Source organism: Chaetura pelagica, unplaced genomic scaffold (assembly GCF_000747805.2).
Source record: "Chaetura pelagica isolate M959 unplaced genomic scaffold, ChaPel_1.0 scaffold559, whole genome shotgun sequence".
Classification (NCBI taxonomy): Eukaryota; Metazoa; Chordata; class Aves; order Apodiformes; family Apodidae; genus Chaetura; species Chaetura pelagica.
The window spans coordinates 1,244,381-1,271,069 of record NW_009970722.1 but is presented as its reverse complement, the minus strand read 5'-3'; the positions used below and the strand labels follow the sequence as shown (position 1 = coordinate 1,271,069).

Genomic DNA, 26,689 nt, shown 5'->3' with positions numbered 1-26,689 from the left:
CCAGGAACATCAGTAACATCTCATAATGTGGCTACTAGAAGGTGGGGCTAGCAGTCCTAAAGTTGTGACATCAAAGGATGATCACCCTTTGGAAAAGGGAAGTTTGTTTTGCTTGTGACTGATTCCTGTCCAGAGTTTTCTTTGTGAGAACTCAGCACTTTCCAAAAGATAGCTGTGTGCCTTGAAAGGAGGAGAGGCTGGGCTTGGAATTTAGACATATGGAAATAGCATGTATGCAAATGAAGGAATACTCAGCTAGAGCTTCCAGTGCTCACATACCAAGCTAGATGTGTTTTGTTTTTTTGAATTCTAGGAATCCGATCATGGGACACAAACTTGGTTGAGTGCAACTTGGATCAAGAACTGAAACTTTTTGTGTCTCGCCATTCAGCTCGATTCTCTCCTGAAGTTCGAGGTGAGTTTTTGGAAATGTTTGACTTGGTTTTTGGTTTTATTTGTTTAAAGAGCAGAATTAAGAAATACATTCTGGTCTTGTATGGCCCACTTTCATTTGTGATTCTTTATAATTAATTTTTTTTTCCTTTATTTTTTACAATATGGTTTGAAACTTCTGATTCGTTTTAACTTTCTCACAACTTATCTTTAAGAGAATCAGCCTTTTGGGTTAGCTTCACGTATATCACCATGATTACTTCACTAGTAGCTGTTAGTTTTTGGGCCATGTTGAGGTTAAGTAAAACTCACTTTTTCACCAAACAGTTTCGTACCATCAATCTAATAGTCCCAGAGACTGATATAGTGGTAGGTAGAACGTGTACAAAAAAATCTTGAAAGGTTAGCTCTGCAGTTTGATGCAGCCACAAAAGGTGTCCTGGTTGTCACACAAGTGCAGCTCAAGCCCTGTGTTTCTTCCCAAGGGGTCTGGACTTTTTTCTTCCTTGGCATGAAAAGCTGAGGGGTGAAGGGTCTATCTTCACTCACAGGAGCTTTATAGGGCTTGTAAGAAGAAATTAGAAAGGTACAGGGCTCGTAAGACTAAATCTCTTTTTCTGCCTTTTCTCCAAGCCTGTCCTTCCTTTAGAGGATTTATACAATAAAGCAAAACAAAAAAAAAAAAAATCCAGTTTTGTAAAGTGTAAAATTTTATTTTGTTCTGGTTGCTTGGCAGTGAAGTGTTTGCTAAGTTTTCTAACATCTCATTACTTTAACACAAATGCTGAGTGAGCATGGGTGAAATTAATAATGTTTTTCATGTAAGAATGTATAACCTTCTTAAAGGATTAGAAGTTGCTTTCATTGGTGAAATCATTGTGGCCATATACATATTGACTAGTACAACCTAATGCTGAAGTGTGTTATAAATTCCAGCTTCAGGAACATCTCTCAAGCATGGTGAAATATTGTATCATGCTACTACATCACATTCCTTGGGTCAGCTGCTGTACACTCTTGACAAAGAGATAACGTCTTGCTAGCATGACAGCATTGATCTGATGTTTTTGAATAAGGTACCAAAATGTCTTGTGTAACTAATTCTTCCTCTAGCAGTATAGGTTGTAACAGATTTTGCCATATCTCCTCAAACCTATAGAGGGTAAAACACTGCTAAAGAAAAATAAAAACATCAAACCTCTGATTCTTCCCCTGGTTTGAAAACCAACAGGACCAATAAGACAATAGTTCCTGATTTGCATGAGAGTAAACCTCAGGCCTAGAAAACATGTCTTTGATTTCAGTTGAAATGTCATGAAGCCAATTCAACTTGTCAGTGACACTGTTGCTTTGTTTTACAGAGAGGGTGTTCAGATAAGTGAAATCAGCAGAAGTTATCATCAATGAATGCAAGATGCAATGCATCCCATATTTTAACATGGATATGCTTTAATTTATAACTTCAGGGAGAAAAAGGAGATGCTGTGCTTTTACTTTAGGAAAAATACTACAGTGTGTCTGTTTTTGCTATCTTGTTTAGATGATACATCCTTGTATCATTGCACAAATTAAAATAAAGTGAATACTCTGCTTTCATATGATGAATAAAAAGAGATAATGCACCAATTTTTGCAACATAAATATTATAGAGCCCCCTAGGAATTTTTCTCTAGGAATTTTACTTTTGGTTGATTTTCTTGTTTGTCTAGACTTGCTTGTTTAGTCTGTTATTGGACTGAATTACAGCTTAATTGCATGTGACTGGAATTCATCAACATCTCTACAACAAACAGTAATGAATATGTTTTTCACTACTGCTCAATCTTTAAACAGTCAACTGCCAAAATCTGTGTTGAAAGAGCATTAAAGGAGCCTGAAACTTGGAAAAAGGGAACATCCAGGAATAAAAGTAGCCCTCTTGACCAATTCCTTGTCTAAAATTTTGTGGGGAAGCCCACTGGCACCTCCTGAATCCCACTGCCCAAATCAGAGAGTAATTTATTTCCTCTCTGTGGTCCTCTGATGTTGAATGTGCATGAGGCTAGTTTCTGTCCTCACTACTGTTTGGTAGGAAGCAGGGTTTTTGTTGCTGTTTGTTAATACAATTTCAGAATGTTTGTTTTCTGTTACAACACCCAAATGTTGAATTTTGAGTGTTTAACTAGTGAAATGGTAAAAGTTCATGCTAAAGATATGATTTGTAAGTATGTACTGCCTTATGGTCCCAAACTCAGAATTCTGTGGAATTAGGGTAACTAGGTGACCTTTTGTCTGAGGAAGGTATTCATCCCAGGTGATGGGGGAATCTATGGGATGTAATTAAACAGCCTTTTTTTTTTCCTAGTCCTTTGAGACTGAGCTCTTGGTGTGGCTCTCACAATGACAGTTTACTCTTGAGAAAGGGCAGAGTCATCTAGTATGTCTGCACAGCTCCTACTGTAGCCAGGTCTGACTGCTGGCTGAAGCCTGTTTGATTATAATGTTTAATTATGGTAATTGCAGTGCTGGCTCAGTACATGCTTGTATGCTTCTCCAAGCAGCTTGAGGATACACACAGCAGCAGTGTGAATAGTATAACTCTTTCTCCAAAGGGAAGCTTTGAGGAAATGGGGCCATCCCTCTCCCCAGGTCACAAGCCTGTGGTGTTGAAGGAGAGACATACGAGAGAATGTCTGTCAAAGCATTCACGTGTTTCTGCTTGAGGAATTTGAGGTCTAATCCTTCTCCCTGTGTAGTGAATAGCAATGTACATATTGATACTGCAGGGAGCGTGACTGAATGTCAACACTCTTTTTATGCTCTTTTCAAGGGAATGGATTGTCACAGTGGTGTTTGTGCATCCTACATTCAGCTGTTGAGCAATTTATGGATGATTTATGGTTCCTGAAAAATAGGAGAGAGAATGGCAATGCCAGCCGATCTTTTCTGATACCTTTTGAAGCAGCTGAGTTAGCAGACTCCTTAATTATACCAGATCTTGCAAAGACATTGTTGTCAGGTGCTGGTGAAAAATGAGTAACTGGTTGCCAAGACAACAGGCAACATGACTTTAAATGAGTACTCCAGTGCTTCCCTCTGTTTTCTCTGTCATGTAGCAATAACTTCCATCTTATGTTAACATCACAAGGACAAAAAATTCAAACGACGAGTTGTAACATGTACATGCTGGTAAAGGAACTGAGTATCTGGTAGTGGGGCAGAGCAAGTGGAGTGTAACGGAAAGAGATCTGTTGAAATTGCAGTTGTACTTACCAGTCTTTTCTTAATTAAAAAAAAATATAAATAATTCAGCTGCATAAAGCAGCTTCAGAAAAGACTAATTAAATGGTTTTTGGGATGGGGATGTGGGAAGGTGAAGCAACTGAGGACCTTCTGCAAGACTTCCAGACCTGCCATTTTGTCCTTCAGTTTCCACAAGGGGATACTTGACTGTTGCATTGGTGCATATTCAAGCCCCTGCCTAGATGGAAATCCATTTTATTTAAAAAGCTGTTCAGTAGCTACTTACTCCTAACCTTCTAAGAACCATAGAATGGTTGGGGTTGGAAGGGACCTTAAAGATCATCAGGTTCCAACAGGGACACCTCCCATTAGAGTTTGCACAAAGCCTCATCCAACCAGGCCTTAAACACCTTCAGGGATGGGGCATCAACAACCTCCCTGGGCAACCTATTCTAGTGCCTTACTACCCTCCTCGTGAATAATTTCTTCCTGATGTCTAACCTTAATCTCCCTTCTTTCAGTTTAAAACCACCACCCCTTGTCTTACCACTGGCCTCTCTGGTGAAAAGCCCCTCCCCAGCTTTCCTGTAGCCCCTTCAGGTACTGGAAGGCCACCATAAGGTCTCCCCAAAGACTTTTCTTCTCTAGGTTGAACAGCCGCAATTCTCTTAGTTTGTTATCATAGCAGAGGTGCTCCAGCCCTTTGATCATCTTCATGGCCCTTTTCTGGACCCTCTCCAATGGCTCCTTGTCATCCCTGTGATGAGGGCTTATCCTGAGATGTATGCAGTACTCTGATTGTAGCCTCACCAGAGGAGAGTGGAGGGGCAGAATCCCCTCCCTGGTCCTGCTGGCCACACTTCTTTTGATGCAGCCCAGGATGTGTTTGGCTCTCTGGGCTCCAGCACACACTGGCAGCTCATGTCGAGCTTCTCATCTACTACCAACCCCAAGTCCTTCTCCTCAGGACTGCTCTCCAGCCATTCTCCCCCAGCCTGTATTTGTGCCTGGGGTTGTTCTGACCCAGGTGCAGGACCCTTTACTCATCCTCATTGAACTTCATGAGGTTGGCACTGGCCCACTCCTCCAGCCTGTCAAGGTCCCTCTGGATGGCGTCCCTTTCCTCTAGGGTGTCAACCACACCACATAGTTTGCTGAGGATACACTCAATCCCTCTGTCCGTGTCTCCAACAAAGATGTTGAACAGCACTGGTCTTACTGACCCCTGAGGAACCTCACTCATCACCTGCCTCCATCTGGACATTGGGCCATTGACCACAACTCTTTGGGTGTGGCCATCCAGCCAATTTCTTATCCACTAAGTGGTTCATCTGTCAAATCCATGCCTTGTCAGTTTGCAGATCAGGATGTCATGTCGGACAGTGTCACATGCCTTGCACAATGCAGGTAGATGACATCGGTTGCTCTGCCGTTATCCACCATCTCTGTAGCCTTGTCATAGAAGGTCACAAATTGTTCAGCCATGACTTGCTCTTAGTGAAACCATGTTGGCTGTCACCAGTCACCTCCTTATTTTCCATGTGCCTTAGCAGATTTTCCAGGAGGATCTGTTCCATGGTCTTTCCAGGCGCAGAGGTGAGACTGACTGGCCTGTAGTTCCTCGATCTTCCTTTTTCCCCTTTTTAAAAACAGGGGCTATGTTCCCTTTTTTCCAATTGTTGGGAACCTCACCAGATCACCATGGCCTCTCAAATATGGTGGATAGAGGCTTAGCAACTGCATCTGCCAGCTCCCTGCTTTCACCTGCTGTGGCCTTTGCAATGAGGCTGGAGCACTTGCCCACTGCTGCTCATGAGTCAAGTGGCTGCCAAGGAGACATTGATCATGTCATACACTCCACAAGCAGGCTGGTGAAAATAAAGTCTTGAGCACGTGTAAGGAAGGAAACACCTAAATCAGTGCAGACACCAGCCCCTGACTTATGGGCAACAGGAGACCTACAGGTACTGATCAGATGGAAAGTACATCTCCTACAGATAAGCATTCTTTGTAACAGGAGAAAGTATAAAGTAGCATTGCTTGAGTAGTATTTCATGGACACCACGGTGGCCAGCAGGGACACAAGCAGGTCGTAGAAAAGCTCAGACTTCAGAAGGAAGTATACAAACATTGGAAGCTAGGGCAGGTACCCTGGGAGGATTACAGAGAGGGTGCCTGAGCAGCCAGGGATCAGGTGAGGAGAGACAAGTTCCAGATGGATGTAAAAGGCATTAAGAATCGCCTCTATAGGTATGTTGAGGATAAAAGGACAACCAAGGAAAATGTAGGCCCTCTGCTGAAGGAAACAGGAGACCTAGCTATGCAGGATATTGAGAAGACTGAGGTTCTCAATGACCTCTTTGCATCAGCAGTTCTAAACACACCCAGTACTTTGCAATGTGCGCTTATGGAGTTGCCATTAAAACCTAAAGGGCATGGTTGTAGTGCTTGCTGTCTGCCTGAAAACTGCAGTTCATCAAAAATTGTCAAGTAAGAGGACACAGGTACTTGAGTGAAACCTATCACTTAAAAAGAAAGAAAAAGATCCAAGAAGCCATGACTAAATTTATCAGCTGGTATCAGAGTACCATCACTAAGTGCCTAGGAATTTCATTTAAAATCTCAGGGACTCTGGTCTGCACATTTAGGAACATCCTATAAATATGATTCTTCAGTTATCAAAGAGTAATTGCTGGAATAGCTGTTTAATGGAGGCATTTTATCTCATTATATGTTTGGAGAGGGTAATTTTAGTTGGCTACCAGACATGTTTTGTGTCTTAAAGTATTTGTGCCTTGGAAGAAAGAAAATGGAGGCAGAATAGGACTTGGAAAGGGAGCTGAGCTGACTCACACTGCTGCAGCTGTGGGTGGTGTCCCCGCAGGGTTTGCTGCAGTGATCCAGGGCTGCAACGTTGGGGCTGCCTGGCAATGCAAGGCTGGGGACCCCCGAGGCCCTCAGGGGACTCGCCTGGGGGACACAGCCCACCCATCCGCTCCCAAGCTTTTCTTTGTGCTAGGATTTTGGTGGCTCAGGAGAGGATTACAGTGTAACAGCCTGTGTCTTCAAATACATCAATTGTCAAAGCCTTCCTTTCTTAGTACTAATCAAAATTCCAGAAATGGAAGTTACTGGGTTTTTTCCCTCCCCAGTGAAAAAACGGTTTTAGTAATGTGACAATCATTCTGGCAGTTACTTCCATTTCTGCTTTTTTAGGAATGATCTCATAGAAAATTAGCATGAAGTTACATTGCTGCCAAAACACCAGTACCTGCTGATGCTAAACTGTTAACATGAGTCAGCAAAACGACTGAGAGGTTATTTTTAAATGCCTTGAATCACAAGTATATGCAGTGAGTTCATTTGTCCTAAAACTACTAGGGAGCAGGTTTTTGACCTAGGTGAGGCAGCTACCAGAGCCATGGGATTAAGTTAGTTGTGAATAATGATAGAATTTTAACTCCATTATGAAATTTTAATCCCCATTCCACTTTATTAGAATGATAATTCAGCATACCTAGTGGTATATTCACAAGGATTGTTTTGTTAAAGCTTATTTAACAAAAAATTACAGAATTACAATTTTTTATTTGTTCCCTACTAGACTCCTCAGTCTTTCCTACATTTTGTCTATGTGGGATGTCTGAAACTGAAGGTTTCAGCAATATTTAATTATTTACAGATGACCTACCTCTTATCTCTTCCATCATGGATTTGTAATTAATGTGTAACAATTGCTGCTTTTTAATCTAGTTTCTGCTTGTCATGGGCAACGTTTTTATTTTTGTTTATGTTTGATCTTTTTTTGATTGCCTATATTTTCTGTTACTTCCTGGTAGTTTATCAGTCACTTAGGAGAAATGTTCATAATTACACTTTATAGTGAGAAAAGGCTTGAGCCAAAGGCCACTGAAGTATTGGACTTTGAATTAGAGGAAATAGTATCTATTTTTAAGGTAGAACAAGGACCGAATTTTCACATAACAAGGGAGAAAATGAACATTTTCAATTCTTTCTTGCCAGATAAAAATGGTGCCTTGTTTGCAGTGAGTTGCCTACCACTGTATTCAATAATAGGACCAGACCCAGGGAAGACACTCCTTGTCTGTAGACAAGTGGAATGGGGAGCACATGTTCATCCGTGTGGCCAGCTGTAGAATGAGAGTTGCCAGGGTGGCTGCTGCTACAGGAGCTCAAGCTGACAACTACCTTGTAGAGTCAAAGGCAAGAGATGCATTAATGCTGGCCACAGATCCAGGTCCTGTCTGTAAATTGCTGTGAGTATCCCATAGTACCTCACAGTCCCTATGAGTACAGGTAGGGAAGGTACACACTTTAGTCAGTAATAGTGACAAATAGTGATAGTTCTGGATAGTTCTGTAACAGAGGCTTATGGTTTTGCATCAAACCCCCAGATAGCTCCACCAAAAAGACATGATGGTTACTTTTGGATTGTAGTCACTGATGGCAGTCTCTTCCTGGAGTAACAAGGGAAGGCAGTGCTCCTGATGACCAGGGTTTGCACACTGTCTCTGTGTGCAGCATAGACTCATAAATGTATGGACATGACTGTTCTGGTTCCTGGCTATTCTATCAGTTGGAATTAATCTGCTTAAGATTAAAAAATGGTTGCTAATGTAAGACAAAATTAAGTTTTTGAAAAATTGTCTTTCAGAACCTACAGGGAGTTTTAAACAAACTGTAAAAATAAATGAATGAATGAATGAATAAAAATATATATAATTATTTTCTATATGACTAGTACTTTAAATACAAATAGAAGCAATACCTTCAGGAGTATCTCTGGATAGGATTTAATGCTTGTCGCAAGCTAATAATGTAATTATATTACTCATAATCATTTGTCTAGCACTATTGAATTTTTCAGACGTAGCATTACTAGCTGCAAAGCTCAGATTCTAAAAGTTCATTAGACTTGGAAGATTTAAATATTTTTCAATACTAATTAGGCTTTTGTACATTTAACATTTCCTAAAAACCTAATAATTTTTAATCTTTCTGCCCACTTGGAATAATTGTATTATGGAATGCCATTCTTTTTACATTTCAATCCACTATGTATAAAAAAGCTTGAAATTATATTCTCTCTACTTTTTATTGTGTCCTACAACATTAATTTCTGGATCATATTAATAACGTGCCACCTTTGCATGTAACACATGGAAGATATGGAAGTCACCAAAAAGAGAAATCCGAATTGAAATGCAACTCTTTAAAAGTAAGGACAGGACCCTTTGATCAAAGCACTGACTCAACTGCATAAATAGTTTGGCTGTACCAGTTGCATTCCTGAAGTATCTCTAATGGGAATAGTTGCTGTGCACCTAACAGTCCTCTGTACCTACTAAAGCCAGTAAGAACAACAAGAATTACAATTTCTCTCTAGCTTTGGTGGGATAATGTCATTGTATGTCAAGTAGGGGATTATAATATGGAAGGAGACCTTGACAACTTTCTCATTTTGTGTTGAATAGAAGGATCTGATAACATTAATTGGTTAGGAGGAGGTGCTGAGTGGGGGAAACCCCTTTATCAGGCTATGCTAACGGATCTGGATCTTTCACTATTTATAGACAGTAGTTGAAGGAAAGAGGAGTTAGAAAGCATTCAGTTTTCCTTGGTATAGACTTACTATTCTACCATTGTACAATATAATACAATCATGGATAAGAGCCATACTTCATGGAATCATAGAATCATATATGTTGGAAAAGATCTGTAAGATCATCTAATACAACCTTTAACCCCACTCTACCATGTTCACCAGTAAACTATATCACCAAGCACTACGCCTATACAATTTTTAAACACATCCAGGGATGGTGACTCAACCACCTTTCTGGGCAGCCTGTTCCAATGCCTGACAACCCTTTCGGAGAAAAAATGTTTCCTAATGTCCAGCCTAAAACTCCCTGGTGTAGCTTTAGGCTGTTCACTCTTGCCCTATCACTATTTACCTGTGAGAGGGGACCAGCACTTCAATGGCCTTCAGGTAGTTGTAGACAGCAGTGAGGTCTCCCCTTACCCTCCTTTTCGTTAGACTAAACAGCCCCATTTCCTTCAGCTGCTCTTCATAAGATTTATTCTCTCTAGGCCTTTCACCAGCCTAGTTGCTCTTTGCACCTGCTCCAGCACCTCAACCTCTTTCTTGTTGTGGAGGGCCCAGAACTGCACACAGTACTGAATATGCAGCCTCACTAGTGCCAAATACAGGGGGACAATCAGTTCCCTACTCCAGCTGGCCACACTGTCTCTGATGCAAGCCAGGATGCTGTTGGCCTTCTTGGCCACCTGAGCACACTGCTGGCTCATATACAGCACTACTTGTCAACAAACACCCCCAGGTCCTTTTCCTCTCAGTGACTTTCCTGCCACTCTTACCCAAGCCTGTAGCATTGCCTGGGGTTGCCCCAAGTGCAGGACTCAGCCCATCAATCCAGTCTAAGTCCGTCTGTAGAGCCTTCCTACCCTCAAGCAGATCAACACTCCCACTCAATTTGATGTCTGCAAACTTATTGAGAGTGTATTCTATATCCTCATATACTTCACCTAAAAAAGTTATACTTTTGACTTGTGTTTTTTTTTTTTTTTCATGGCCTGTATAAACCATTTGTAATTAAATTAGTCTCATCTGCAAGGAAATGATGGGCTAAAGAATCCATTTCTTTCAGAGAACCTGGAAGAAACACAGACATTTACTTTATTTTAGAGGTCTCTACTTTTTTTTTTTTTTTCTTTTAGTTTCACACAGCATGTTAAGCATTTGCAGAGTTGATACTCCTCTGACTTTCAGTCCACACCTAACTTGAGTCTTTTACCCTGCTGATGCTGGAAACAGCTGGATATCTATGAAATTACTCATGTCCTCCTGTGCTTGTCAGGCTTTTGTAGAGTGTTCTGAGAATCAAATGTGTTTTTAACATAATGCCTGCTGCTTTCCGGGATGCTAGGAGTTAGTGTGGCATATTCATTCCAGGGCAATGGTCCTGTCCTGGCATGGAAACATTTTCTCCCTTCTTGTCTTGACTTGCAGTCACAAAAAAAACAGAGATTACTTTAAAAGAAGGGGCCACTCCAAAAGCTTTCTTTATTGGAAGTGAAAGAGTGGTGGTGCAAGGTAGCCCTGTATAGATCTACCCTTCAAGCTCCAGATGAGCTGGTACCTCTACCCAGGACAGTGCAACCCTATGCAGGTTGGGAACAGAATTATTTCATCAGTGATGGACGTCGCAGAAGAGCATCAAGAGTGCCTCATCACATCAGTATATAGCTTTGCCACAGCTCTGATAGGGCAGGGCTCTACTGCTATGTTTCAGAGGCAGCTCTGCTGTCTTCAAGGACAGTTTTTGCATGGACAAAGTATAGATCAAATGCTTTATTCAATGTCACTAATTTCCTAAACTACATTTTCCATTTTCCTGATTTACTTTTTTTTATTTCTTCAGCTTACTTTAAGTATTGCATCATATTCCCTTCTGCTTCCTAAAATGAGTGAAATTCTGTTTTAATATTAGCAGATGTTTTCAAGGCTACAGAGAAGCTTGTATTCATTCTATGTGACACTGTTTTCCTTTCACTATGCTGTTTCTCGTGCAATCTTCCCGTGTGTCACTGTAAGTCATGGTAATTTAGTGGTAAAATGTCAATGGTATATTGTCAGCAAGTTCTGGCACTTCCAGGTTTCATGCCTTTCTTAGAGCCACACCACATCTAACCACAAAGGAATGCTTACTTTTTTTAAGATATGAGTTTAGAAAAAGCTGTAGTCAGGGATGTCTCTGGTAACCAGTGATGGCTTTTTTTGTTTGGTTGGGGTTTTTTTTGTTGTTTTTTTGTTTGGTTTTTTTTGTATATTTTTTCTGGTTCTACTTTTGTCTTCCCTCTGCTATTAAATATATTGGCAACTACTTCTGGCACTGCCAAGTTTTTTTTGTTCTTCCTCTTGAGCAGATTGTTGTCTTTTTGTTAGTGACTATTAACTTAATATGGGCAATGATCAAATTAGATTTAGACCAAACTTGGAGCTCAACCCCACCAAGTATTACTCCCTTTCATGTTTGTGGCTTACTTGCAAAAATGGGAGACTCTCAGATAATATTAAGTAAAAATTAGACAAACTTCTCTTTATTAGATAATCTAGTTAACCAGGTTGTTGGCTAGTCGTGAACAGGAGACAATAAAAAAATCTCATCAATAGTCACTGGGTGGGAAAACCAGAGAAGATGTTTTCAAACCAGCAGAGATGTAGCTTACATGGATCTGCCTTGCTGTAGTACTGTGACAGCAGTTAATCTTTTCTAAGTGGAGTTAACAGCACAGATACTCTCCACTGAGATGACTATTGGTGATCAAATCACAAATTGGCCATGGAAAGCTTGAAATTGTGGTTGCTATAGCTGACAGCAAATAACAAACAGATTCGGTGCTGACTCTGATGCTTCTTCAGATCTTAGTGTCAAAGTTTTAGGCTCTGAATATTAGCACCAAATATTTAAAGAACCCTTGAGAGTCTTTTTTTGAAATCCTGTGAAATAAAGGGATGCATAGGAATGAAGGAGCAATCTCAGTCTTGCCCCTGTATTTGAATTTTCTTATTATGTCTGATGTCTTTTAAATTGTTACTGTTTTCAAACATTACCCTTTCCTGGTACAAAGTCAAGTTTTAATAATATGCTTAGGGTTCAAAACTCATTCCCAACAAAATTTCTACATAAAATTCAGCATCATATCATGCAGTTACCACTACTTGATATAAAAAAAAACTTGAAATGAGCAATTGAAAAAAAAACAACAAAAAACCAAAACCCAAACCAACAGAAAAGCCCAAAATAAAACAAAAAAGAAAACCAACAAATCCCAAGCAAACTAACAACCCACATCATATTTCCCTTTTTTGGAAATTGTCTGTCACTGAATTAAACTCCCTCGTGGTTTTTTGCCAGTAGGTGGCATTCTCAATGCCCAGCCTTTCTGCTGTGCAGTAAATGAGCACACACTAAAGTCTATGTGATCACTTCTGTACTGTTTTTAGGTCATAGTGCTTAATATGAGACACATGTTTCTAATTTGCTCCGAGATCTTGTTTGAAATTTAAATATCAGACAATTCAGCTCTGCTGACAGTGAAGGACAAATCTGTCAGTGTGACAAACTTCAGATCTCTCATACTCAATGAAGGAAAAGCAGAGTGTAGCTCATGCAGAGCAAGAGCGCTCTCAGTTTGAAGACCATAGATTGTGATCATTTATGAAAATGCTTGACATTGCATTAACTCTGCAGAGCCAGTAGGGAGAAGAGCAAGACTGTTATACATACAGCTATATTTGTGCAAACATTAGCACATGCTGTAGTTAGAGCGGAGGAAATCAGCCTTACATATAATTTATTCTCTGTATTTTCAGAATGTCCATAAGAGACCTGAGCTTCCCTTGTTTTGAAGCTGCAATATAACCACAACTAAATGTACAGTGGTGCTTCCTCTCCCATGCTTTATTTAGAGCACAACATGGAAAAAAAGACCTGAGACCTGAACAAGTAGACTCAGACTCACTTGTCAAGTTTAGTAGATCTCATACTTTTTCCCTTTGACTCAGTCTATGTTATAACTGTTTGTTAGGAACACAGGAATACGGTAGTGTGTAGTTTGACAAAGCATTTCAGTATCGTCCATCTAAAAAACTTGTTCCTACATGTTAAATCCCAGTGTGGCCTTTTACCTTTCTTGGAGGTGGAAAAAAGCCCAAACAAACAATGGCTTTCAGTTACCATAGAACACATGATATACCCTAAATCAAGAGACCTGAAGTTTATTCCTTAACCGTGGCCCTCAGTTTTATCTGTGGCTGTCACACTCAGGTGCTGTGGACAATCCTTTATCTGGATTATTCAGTTGCAGGAATGTAATGATATTTAATTATTTTTGTCTTGCTTCAGCTTCCCATAAAGGACTGCTCTGCCAAGTGTGCCAGTAGGGAATCCAGCATCAGTGATTTATGCAGCGTGGTCTTCATTAGAACTCAAAATGAGGCCACCAACTCTCTTCAGATAAGCTACCAGCCAGATGTTAGAAAGTAATCACTACAGGGATCGCTCAACTTGATTTGAAAATAACACTAAAGATGAAAAGCTGAGATTAGTCACTCACCAATTTGTGTAACTCCATCAGATTTCTGAGTTCTATTAAAAAAACAAATGTGAGGACTATTTTATGAAACTGAACACCCACATACATCTGCATGGGGAAAGCCTTTTGATATCTGCAAATACTGGTAAATGGCCATTCAAATACTCTGCAGTTGATTTAATTGTGGACAAAGTAGCAGGACTCTGGATACTTACAGGGAGCAGCTGTCTATTACCACTTATTAGGAAAAAAACCAATGCAAGCAACAAACAAAAAAGCAAAAATATTAAAAAACATAACCATCAGTTTATCCTAAGTTGTGATTACTAGATCACTTTCACGAATTCTGCTTTTAACAAGTGTAAATTACTAGTAATTTTACTGAAAACAGAAGAGTTCCTCCTTAGGGCAGCATTGGAGTGCTGTTGAAGAATTGCAGTTTGTAGATACCATCTATAGACAGTTGGAGGGAGATTGTGGGGAGCTGGTCCATAGTTTGTAACGGCAAAATGAAATGCTACACTGCTGGGTTGCTGTGGCACCACTTGATACAAAGCCCAGCAATTCTCTCTTGTGGTTTCCTTGCAAGTCTGGGTGGTGCTGGAGTTGGTAATAAATCAATTGACTTCCATTAGACCTAAATCTCTGTCGGAAGCTGAGTGTCTGTGCAAAGTGTGAGAAAAGCTGATGAAATATTGTCTGCCATCTCCAACAAAGCTCCATGTCAAGTGGGAGTGAAATGTTTTCAAACACTGCCACGTGTCTGTGGAAATGTGTGTTTTATGTTCGCTAAAACTATCTTGCCAGTCCAGGAACACTTACAGCATAAAAGTTAAAATGCCATGAGGAGATGAAGTAAATATCATTTTGTTTACCTGTCTGAGTTTGGCTTAGTGACTGACATGACCTTCAAATCCTAGGGGGAAGAGAAGGAGCAAGGAATAGTCTTTTGCTTTTTGTCACCTCTGCTGGGCCCATCCCTGCCTCTGCCTGGCTGCATCTGTATGGATTGTGATCTGATGGACCTCATTAGCATGCAGGCAGAGTTCATGTGCCTCCCTGCCTTTCTTCCCAGAGCTCAGAACTTCCAGGCATTTCCACACTCCGCAGATCTGTTGTGCCTTATGGGCTTGGCCCACATTTTCATATTAGCACAGTTTAACTAGACAAGGAGAAATTGCTATGACTCCAGAATGATCTACAGATATGATAGATCAATATTTATTATAAAGATTCTTTCAAATAAAATGTCTGCTTTGTTAGACAGGTTTGCTCATTCAGAGGCCCTAGAGCCATTTAAGAAACAATTAAGTCCTCTCTGGAGCGAAGTGGAATATTAAAAAGGATTAGCACTGACAGATTGTATTCTCTCTAGTCTTGGCTGTGTTATTATGCCTTACTCTTCTCATCTGCTACATAGTTTTGATAGAGAGAGCTGTGCTCAGGGTCTGCTCTCCATCCCTTGCAGCAGTGTAGAGTGGAAGGGAGGATGTAAAATGGGTCAAGGCTTTGCCTAAAAATTATCAAGCCCAAACAGAAATATGTAACTATAGAGGAATATATTACCAGTGTGCTAGGATGAACTTTGGATAGCTTAATTGCATAAAATTTATTCTGATTATCCAATTTTGATGTGAAATGTTGAGTATAAAGTGGTCCAGTCTTCTAAATGCTTGTGTACGTAGCCAGGTTTACACTGGCTGTCCATTAAATGCCACTTGAGGAGAGCCTGCATGATCAAGTAATCATTGATCCATTTTTTCATAATTTTTTTTTTTCCCCAAAAAAAATAATTTTAGCATTCTGTGCGAGGAAGGCAGTTTTCTCTTTAGAGACCATGTTGGAAGAATATGCAAAATCTGCTAATTTATGAGGATTCACAAAGGAGTTGAAACAGAAGCCATAAATCAAAACTTTTCAACAGAAAAAGTCAAGGTGAAAGACCCTGTGATGTCAACTAGTAAAGAGGAAATTATACAATTTGTACAGAAAACAAACATTTCTCTTTCTAAGCTTTATTTACATGGTTGAGTTTACTATTTACATTCATGTGTGTATTCCTTATAGATAACTTTTTAAAATACAAGTTTATAATACTATTTATTATAAATATTTCTGTTTTAAAATTTGCATATTTCAGGTTAATGTCATATCATAGAATCATAGAACTATTCAGGTTGGAAAAGACCCTTGGAATCACCAAGTCCAACCATGATCCCTACTCAACAAAGTTCTCCCCTAAACCACATCCACCAACACCACATCCAAACCATCCTTAAACACATCCAGGGATGGTGACTCCACCACCTCCCTGGGCAGCCTATTCCAGTGTCTAACCACTCTTTCTGTGAAAAAATTTCCTAATGTCCAGTCTAAACAGAGTATAGTACCTTTGTAGAAGTGTAGCCATCTCAAAAAAAAAATACAGTAAAGGCCCTCAGTCAGTAATTCAAAAAGTGTGTTTAAACTGATTTATTAGTTCAGCATAAATTTACCTCCCTTTTCTTTGCTGAAGTCTTTAATATAACCTGGATTTGTAGAAGAAAAGTCTTGTATACGAAACTGCTCCTTTTCAAAATCAGTCAGAATTTTGGTCTTGATCTCAGTGAAAACATTTATTATTCCTGTTCTCCATAAGTAAGTACTTTTTTGCTTAAGTTAAGAAAGAATACTTGTGCATTTGCACAGCTTGGAACTATCATCAGGCATACGTCAGTTAATTGACATCTAGTAAGAGTTCTCCTTTTAGTGCAACTCCCTTAGAAAATGAAATGTTCCAGACTTAAAATGTACCTCCATTAATCCAAAAAAAAAGAAAAATAATGCAGCTCTGCCTATCATGAAAGACCATGGAAGCTTCCAATGGAAATCTAATGGCAATCTTTACATTTCTTTGTCAAGAGAAAATGTTAAAACTCACAGGATTTCTCTTCCCAAAAAAAGAGAAAAGAAATTAAATGCTGAGTGTTTTTTAATCTTTGTGGGGAAAAATGCAATTTTATTGGTATCAAGCATCCCCTTGTGTTGTTTTTTTTCAAATGGTGATGGTCCTAAAAATATTCTTTAGCTGTATTCATTTAATATTAGGTGCATTAGAGGTCTCACCAATGCTGACACTTTGTCATTCTAATTAAGGACAGTTCATGAGTATATGTAATTACACTGCCTGTCTGTAATAAGCAAGATTTCTAAAGGGAGTGTATCACATCTAAATAACATTTTCTTCATTACACAGTCTAATTTCACCTGACATTTTGCGAGTCAGGGCATGAGCTCTCTGCAGAAAGCAGCAGAGTATCTCTGGCCTTTAGACGAAAGAAGGTGGAAAATTAAGTGATTATACATCTTCTTCTAATTATGTTAATGAAATATTACATCATATAGATCAACCTGCTGTAGATCTTAGATATTTCCTCTGTTGGTTTACTAATTGGCTGTATTTGTTATGCATGCAATATACTTTTGATGACCCATGTTGATTATACTTGCTAATGAACCAATGCCTACAATTGTTGCACTTAAGAATGTATCTTTAGACATACAATGTTAGAGGGTTGATAATGAGCACAACAGTAGCTGGAGACACTGATTAATTTAATCAGGGTTATTTTGCCTGCTGCAAAAGTACAGGAGGATGGATTCTGCCACTGGAAAGCACTGGAGCATTTACCTTTTGTCTGTGTATTTAGGGAAATAATCAGTTCAGCCAGCCTGTTTCAGAAACACTGGTAATGCAGAATATTTTTATAAACACTAGAAAGGCAGTAGGTATTTACTACCTTGTTCAGATCAATTTACGATGAAGCAGTGTGACTCTCTATGATCTTAATTATGCCCAGAGACATTCATGTGGAAGTTGTTAATTTAATTTTCACTGGATTACTTTTCTCATTTTAACAACAGTAGTAATGTGAAGTTCAGTGCAGAGCTCCAATAGCTTGCAAAGGTTCTTTTGCAATCTTCTCAACCTTATTTTGAAAGATTAATCTTTTAAAGTACAGCTTCAGATCAGTTATTTTCAAATTTATTTTTCCCCCCCTTATGTGGAGAGCTGAGAATTTGTTACTAGGTTTCTTAGTTCAGCCAAACCAGCGTGTTTGTCACCAAAGGATACAGGCCTTTTTTTTAAGGCAAAACTTGGGTCAACCCTGCTGACTGAAAGAAAATGGGTAATAAACACAACTTGTACAAGGTCAGTGATTTCCATTCTCAAAAAAAAGGGGCCCAGCAGAGCACTTATGTCTGTGTGGTTGGAAACCAGACACGTAAAAGATGGTACTTTGTCACTGGGATTGATATTGCTAATGGAATTGCCTTTGAGAATATTGTCTGCCAGATGATGAATAGATCAGCCTCCCAGAGGCTGCAGATTCCATCCTCTAAGGCAGAGGAGGAGTGATGTGTTAGTGACAGCAGCTCTGGGGGGAGGAATGGTAGGGGCTAAGGAATATATCAAGCAGAAGATAGTGGTAAGCGGGCAGACTTGATGGCTTTTACTCACCTACAATGAAATCTCTAGGTGTCCCCCATGGCTATAAAATAATAAAATGGCAGAAATTTACTGTTGTCTTATAATTCACTAATGCATGGGCTGAGAGAGTATATTTCAATTCCTTTACATTTACTTATGTCCAGTTTTACAATATTTTCATGTTGGAACACTTTCCAGGAATTTTCATTTATTTATTTATTTTAAATTTATTTTAAATTTATTTATTTTTTTGGTTGTCTGCTAGTGGCAGAAGTGCTGAAGAGGAAGAGGGAATTTTTGCTTCCTTTTTTGCACCTTAGCATTCTCTTTCCAGCAAAATGCCCCCAGTCAGCTCCCTTTGGGGTAGGGGCTATGGTCTGTTCAGACCTCTTGGGGTACCTGGTCGCATATCTTCTGACAGCCTCAAGTGTTTAATGAGAATGTCCCTCCACCTAAGAAGGGGTTAGCCAGAGACCCCTCAGTTTTCACAGCTACCAGCTGATTTTTTGCTCTCTCAGTGAAAAAGTACAGATCACAGAAGCCAAAGTTGATGCAGGCATTAAAATGAGAGCCAAGTTTGCCCACTTTTCTTTATTTCCTGATCGAACATCATCCAGGTAAGGCTGCAAGAAAAGAGCTCCAAATCACTCCAGATGTTATAAAAGGCTTCAATTTGTTTCTTGTGCCAAATCTGTTTTGAGATAGCTTTTAAAACAAGATAACCCCAAAGAGCCAGACTTATTAGCTTGTCCATCCACCCTGCAGCAAGCCTTAGAAGAGAACTGTGCTAATGATTGGAGGAGAAGTGGAGAAGCCGGTGATGAGGGAGACTGAAAGTCACCTTCTTTTCCTGGGTGTTACTGAAGAGACTCACTGAGCAGGCTTTATTCCTTAGTGGAGAAAATTTTGTGTTGGTAATACCACACTGCAACGTAACTAGTCTTCTCCTTATTTTACTGTTATTTGAAAAAGCTATTTAAAAATATGTATTCAAAATAGACCTTAAAAAAACCTGTTATTTCCTTTGTATCAGCTCAAGGAAAATCTTACTGTTTCCGAAGTGATACAATGCTTTCCCTGGAGGCAATACATATTAATAGCCTATAATGAACGTCAGAGCTGGAAATTGCTTTTGTGTTCCCATTAAGAAAAAGTCTGTGCAGATCTTATTCCATGTGCTATTAAAACATAATTTTCAGATTAATAGTACTAAAAGGCAATTCTTATAATGCTTACACCTTTGAAAATTTTGCTAGATGAGTGATTCTTCGCTAGTCAAACAACCTGTTTAGACCAGTTATTAGCATAATAATATCTGAGGGTAGGGATAATTTGCTGCTGTTTTTTTATAGTTGGGTTATTTTTGTTATCTTGATGCTTCTGCTAACAGCTGGCTTCTGCTGTACTAGCCTGTTAATTGAGGACAAATTGCAGCAAATGTAAATGTGACATGGTCACATACTTCAGAACTTTAAATGGTTGGTAATAAAATGCAAAAATAAGGACTATGTCCCCAAGTAGGAGACCATACATGCTGCTTCTAATCTTGTATAGTAGTGGTTACTCTACATCAATAGTTAGCAGTTTATATTTGTATGTATATTTTTCCATAAACAATATGAAAGCAGAAGCTGACACAAGATACTTTGAAAAATTACATTAGTACTAATATTTAGTATTAATTTTTCTTTCCCTTCCTCTTTAAAGAAACGTAAGAGGTGGGGAAGCCAAGCCTTCCCATTGTGCCTTATTTAAATAGATTTCCATTATGAATTTCTCTAGAAAGGTGGCTGAGAAAATAATCATTAATATCAGAGGAACTCAGTTTAGTCCATGTATTACCAAATATGGCTAGTCAGTGCTGCTATGAACTGTTGTATCTACAGATACTGTTGTATCTACAGATACCTGCTGATGTCACGGCAGTTGTGTGGCCCATATGGCTATGTGGGCCACAACATAGATGACAGAAATGAAAACATACAGGGGCTTTAAATCCCCCTGAGGAACATCCAAGATGTGTCCTTGTTTTGGATGCAGGAGTTTGGGACTCTGAGGCTTATGGTGTGTGCTTGTCCTCTTGGAAATCCTTAGTACTTCCAGAATGTGGGATCCTTCTCCTAGCAGCTGCCAATTCAGTTCCTCTTCCACGGCAAAGAATCCCCAAGTCTGCAGTGCTCTCTCTGTGTTACCTTTACTCAATGCTTCCTTGAACTCTGTAACATGTTTCTTATATTATTCCACTTCCTTTGTGGGTTTCCCATCTAGTTAGATTCTAACCCTGTCAGCATAGGAAATATGTAATTTTCATAAAAGAAAGGACCACTGGATTATTATAAAGGCCTAAACTAGATGATTCACAGAAAAAATTTTAAGCTGAGGGAGATAATTTAAAATTAGGGTTTGTTTGGTTTTTTATTTGTAGAAGAAACAAAAATAAATTTGGATTAGAAACATAACTAAAACCAGATAGTTTTATGAAATTTCAATATTCATTTAAAAACAATACAACAGACTTTTATCGTCTCATGCTTTTTTCTAAGGGAAATGAATTATGATAGTCAGACCTGAAAATGTCTGAACTTGCATTTATACTCTGGGGCCATTCCTATGATGCGGTTACAACCTAGCTGTAAGAGGTACACTACAAAGATCTTATACTGTTAGCTGAATTCTGAGCATAAATATACCCAGATCCCAGGAGGAAATGCAAGAAAACTTCTTTGTCAGGAAATTGCATTAAGGCTGAATCTCATTCTGTCAGCTTCCTTGGCTTGACCAGTTCACATATAATGCCATGGATCCAGACATTGTCTTACCTTTGTTCCTACTCAACACAGAAAGCAGAGATGGCAGATCTTAACAGATCTCTGTGCAATTCTTACTGAAAGTATTTTGTGTGTTATTATAAAAGGTAACAAGGTTTTTTTTAGAATAATCATGCAGTAATATAATACACAGTGAACATGAGATAACAGTGCAAGAAACTCAAGCATTGTTTCAAGAGAACACTTAATATATTCTTTAATCTTTCCTTGGCTAGTAAAATGCTGAAGTGTAAGCCTTAGTGTGTTAAGCCCTAAGCTGTAAAGTTCAAAACCATGAAGGTATGCAAGAAGATCTGTTTTCCACACATCAAATCCCTAGACTTTGAAGGACAGAATTTAAACATTTTATTCTTTTCTGCCAAGTGACTAATCTGAACTCAATAGCCATACTACTGTCATTGGTAACTTCATTTATTTTCTACTCTGTTATAATTGTGCTGAACTAGTGAAATGAGACAGACAGTACTTAGTTCTGTAAGTTCAGCTGAAGTGATCAGTGTGTATTTGGTGCTCTGCAAGTAGGGGGTGTGAGATGAGAGTCCCCAAGAACCAACAGCCAGTGCTAGTTTAAATAAGTGATTAAAACCTGTGTTTTCTATTACTGGAAAGGGAAACTTGTGCATCATAATGTGTTTCAGATCCTCCTGTGAAAAGATTTTGTCAGGGGAAGTTTAAATTTTATATTAGAAGTAGCAGAACACATAAAGGTTTGAAATGGAAAAAATGTCTTAAATTTTTAATTCAAGCATTTTCCTTCTGGTGTTTCTTCCATGCCCTAGGACAAAGACACATGCCCTTTTCTGGTTTTTAGGGCATGCAAAAGCCACTTGAACGTCAAATTTAGGAGGACTCTGTAGTCCTTTGATAGGAAAAAAAGATTGTTAATATCCATTTGCAGTATTTTTTAATTGAATCGGTTGACTTCTCCTCTCCCAGAAAACTGGGAGACAACTCTCTTCAACTGGGCCTCTTGTCTCGTACTTGAAGTGATATTGCATATGAGATGCTTGAGGCTTCTGCCAACCCAGCTCTCCTCCATGCCTGGAGCAACTGCTTATCCTTATGTTTCTGATATGCTGCTGCTACAGCACCATATTAAAATATTACAAGCAATTTATTAAATATTAGAATTGAAGCAGTGTATTTTAAAATAGCTTTGTGTAGGAACTGTTGCTTTTTTTCCTCTAATGACACTTAAGGCACCTGAGAACTAGACTAATTACTAGTTGCCAGTAGCTCTTGAGACAGCTCTGCAAGAAGTTGAGACATGTCATAAGACAGCAGCATTTATCCTTAGGGATGAGGGTAGAAGTCTGACCAGACAGTTAGCTTATATTTAGAAAACCTTTCTCTACTCTGGTAGAATATTCTTTTGTTATTTTTTTGTGTGTGTCAGTTGGTAAGCTGTGTGCTGTACAACAGATCACAAAGGACAGGCATTAATAAAACCAGACATGCTAGGAGGTAAGAGAGGAAAGTGAAATAACTTTTATTTTCACTGATCATTTGTCCTTCAGTTGCCACTTGAGAAGTATATGAAGTGATAGGACTTGTCTTCAACATGAAAAGAGCACATAAACTAGAAGCTACTGTTTCTTTGTAGACCAAAGAAGGATGTCAGTCTGGGTGGTGATTTGCACATACACTTAGAGAAATAAGCACCCATGGAATTTAAACGGTAATGTTGTAAAGTAGTTAGCACCTTCCCAAATATATTTATTAAAAGTACATTGTAAACATTACCGTAAGACACAATAAAAAGCTAACACCTGGACTAAATTGATGTGCAAGCAAGAAACTGTCTTCTGAAATGTTTAGAACTTCAGTATCACAATACTTATACCACTACAACATTGGGTCTACCCCTGAACTTGTAACTCGGGTGGCTCATTAAGTGGACTGACAGATTTGGCTCTAAGATTTAAGAATGTGTTTATGTTTTAGCATAATCATTTTATAGTGATTTTAAAAATAGAACTTTGCAGTGCTGAGCTTTTTAAACTTTCCCTTTGTCCCCTGATTTTTTTCCTTAATCTGATTTTGTTGAGAAAAGTTTGAATGCTAAAAAAAAGGAGCACCTATCTGCAGATGCTAGGATCTGAATTAGTAGCATTAGACCAATAACTTTAAGTTGGTTTGGAGTATTATACTGAAGTATTGTTTTTTCTTTACACTGTTTGCTACAGGTCTTAATCCATCTGGCAGATGAACCATAGACTTTATGCTGGGATTGCTACTGCATGTGTATGTTGCAAACTTTGGTACACAGGAGCTGTTTAGTTACTAAAGACATTCTTGAGTAGAATTTCTTAGGCCTATTGCTAAATGTGTGCTAAACACAAGATAATTGAATTCACTGTTGCTGTACCAATTTACATTAGGTGGAATCTGAGCCTGGGGGCGACTTCCATGTAACTTGCAGATGGGATATAGAACTATATGAGAGAGAGTGAATAATTTATGTCTGAATTCACAATATTAGACCAAGAACCAACTCACAATTAACTTATTCTTGAAGCCATGGGAAAATTCACATTGTGGTGCACACTCAGTGTATTAGTTAATTGAGAATGTGTTAGCATTGTTTCCTTGAATTGCTGACTAGCAAGTTACAATATATTTGGCAGTGTGAAAAATCCTGTAATTTTATCTTGTAAAACATATTTTCTAGACTGTTGTTTGTCATTCATCTAGCTCTAGTGAATTTGTCCAGCTCCCACTGAAGTCAGTGGAAAAAGTTCTGTTGCCTGAAGGCCAGCGGGGTCAGCCTTTATTCTTTGTAGCTTAGGATGCTTCTTCTTTCCAGTATCTGTGATAGATGGTGCATGAGAAATATACACAGTCAAGTTGTCTCTATACAGAAGAACAGTATCTTATATTCTGTAGTATTCCTGTTATTATTTTCATGCACAATAGCTGTAACTGGAGCAAAGGCTCTTGTGCACAGAAAGTTGTAAAATACAAAGTATTTTCAAAGTGTTCATTAAACAACTTTACAAACAGAAATGCAAACAGTAAACAGACATTTCCTTATTTGACACACAATGTAGAGCAAAATGTATTATGACTTTATTAACAGCACCCAGGAAATTATCACAAAACTAGCAAATATATTAGCCAGAGAGCAACTAAGAAGGTGGAAAACAAACTACTTCTGGGTGGGAATTCAGTTGTGACACACAATATATTCTGCAAGATATCATGAGAGACTTTGTGGAGAGGACCTTGATTTTGCGCCTAGCTGAGTCACCACGGCTGCAAGTGTATCCTGACATTTACAGAGAGATAAGACTAAATGAGTCCCTGCAGGACTTAACTGTCCTTTGAACATTTCCCATTAGGGACTAGAAGGCAGCATAGTAGCCTTGATTCTGCCACTGTTTTATAAAGTTGACTTGTCTAGGTCTACCTCAAAAGGAAAAAAAAAGGTAAAGAGAGTTGAGCGCAGGACTGATGCCCAACGATTCACACAAGGGTGCACTGAGGAACCCAGAGGTCTATTATGAAGCAAAGTACTCTTGTTATAGTGTCCAGCCACCAGCTTAAGAGGCCTGATGTCCTAGCCATACACTCAGTGTGGCCATTTCAATTGCCAGTGCTGCCCTTTCCCCAGGGTTTAGGTGGGATATTAGGAAGCACTTCTTTACGGAGAGGGTGATTAGACTTTGGAATGGACTTCCCAGGGAAGTGGTGGAGGCACTGTCCCTGGATGTGCTCAAGGAAAGGCTGGATGTGGCACTTAGTTCCATGTCTGGCTGATGTGGCGGTGTTAGGTCATAGGCTGGACTTGATGATTGATGACTTTATGATCTTACAGGTCTTTTCCAGCCTTGGTGATTCTGTGTGATTCTGTGAGATTATTACTTATTGAAAACTAGATTACCACCAGCTGTAGAAAAAGTGGGGTTTTTAATTACAGTTTTTGACATATAAATACTGTTGATCTCACCTGATATAGTACTTAGTACTATGGACTGTGCAATCTTACCAAGTTTTCCATGTTTCAGTACTTCAGCAGCCGAGTCAGATTTATAAAAGGCATTTGTTTTCTATGCAGAACTTGAGTTTATTTTGTAGTTCATTGCTTCCATTGATTCTGTTTGTAATGCAAACAATGGCAGAAGCAGTAGGCCAACAGCTGCAGCTGTGAAACATGGCACTCACTCCAAATGTGAATCTGGCACACACGGACTAACCCCCAGTCCCTGTGGCTTGGAGGGGTTTTGTCAGGAATAAAGCAAGCAAGCATCCCCAGGAGCTAGGGAAGTGAGCTGGAAGGAGTGTTGAAAGGAAACCAAAAGTAGAATTTTGGCATCATTCACAAAAAAAGAAAGATTGTAAAGCTTGTCAAATATTGTAGCTAAGTGTATTTTAATTGAAAATACCCTTCCAGTAAAACCCATATTCTGCTAAAATGTATTTTTTAACTTAGGTTAAGTATTTTTAAGATATAAGTGAAATGTGTCAGAACTTAGCTTCCTTTTGCTCACCCACAATTTCCAAATAGAACGTGGTGTAAAAATTCAGTTATCTTTTAAAAATATTGGCAGAAAATCCTTGTTTTCTATACAATGTAAGACTGACGTTATCAGGGACTTGTGTACAAAGGCATCCTTCCCCCAGTTCAGGGAATGGGGTGAAGGACAAAGGTCTGCACAGTTGAGGTATGGACACTAACTCAGGTCATAAGTTGTAGCAACAGCTGTGGCCTGATGTGCTCATACTGCCCACACCCACTCTCCTCACACTCTCAAGGTGTAAAGTTGGGGGCCACCTCAGCTTCATTGTAAGGTAAGAGAACCAAACCTTCCCAGAGGATCTGGTGGCTTACCATTCTTCTGTTTCCTTTGGAGTCACCAGGAGCTCCAGGTAACCAGCACTGGGTTTAGCCAGTGAAACAGACCCTTGCAAGCTGCCAGACTGCACCTGAATGACTGCAGTTCCTCTGACTGGTTTTCAGACCTTAGGTTTATGGACAGGAAGAGGCTGATACTATAAAATCCAGTTGCAGAAAGAACCCTCTAATACTTGATTTTAAGTGTTAAAAGGCAGGCACTCTTTATTACAGTGCTGGGTGCTTGGAGGGTGGTTTCTCCTGTCGTACATGTTGTCAGTCGCAACAAGCGAAGCCAATATTGTTCAACAGTGAACCTATGCATTACATTTCCTGGATTGCATTCCATTTCCTGGAACTAGTTGTAATATTTGCATCCTAATTACGCATGCTCTTTGAGCCTCTGAGGGTCTTCTGTGGGGGTCTTTGGTCTTCAGGAATCACTCTGGGGTGCCTTTGCTTGAATTCTCTTTTTGAGCATGTACAGTACGGACTATAACCTCCTTACACGTTTTTTTCTCCCTATGGTAATCTAGCCATGGCTACTGTGTCTACTTGCTCGTCCTTGAGATTACGAAGTTGAAACAAGTAAGAAACAAGCACATCAGTATAACGATAGAAATTACAATGGAATGCTTCCCTTATCACTTATTGTTACAGGACTCAGCTCACAGGCATCAACTGCTTGCAGGTCTTGCAGCTTGCAGCTCACAGGCACAAAGAAAAAGCTGGAATTGAGTTGTTCAGAATGAGAATCAAGATCTTTTAGTGTTTGGAAAGGTCCAGAATTTGCTGCCA

At 39.2% G+C, this 26,689-nt stretch overlaps 1 protein-coding gene across 1 annotated transcript in view; it reads left to right on the top strand.

Annotated features, from left to right (window-relative positions):
* Positions 1–318: 318 nt before the first annotated feature.
* MAP1B (microtubule-associated protein 1B) overlaps positions 319–26,689 on the top strand; it is a 68,696-nt gene continuing 42,325 nt past the window's right edge. The window contains exon 1 of the mRNA XM_010006376.1: positions 319–415. The gene's annotated coding sequence lies outside the window, so the exon portion shown is untranslated. The remainder of the gene's footprint in view (positions 416–26,689) is intronic.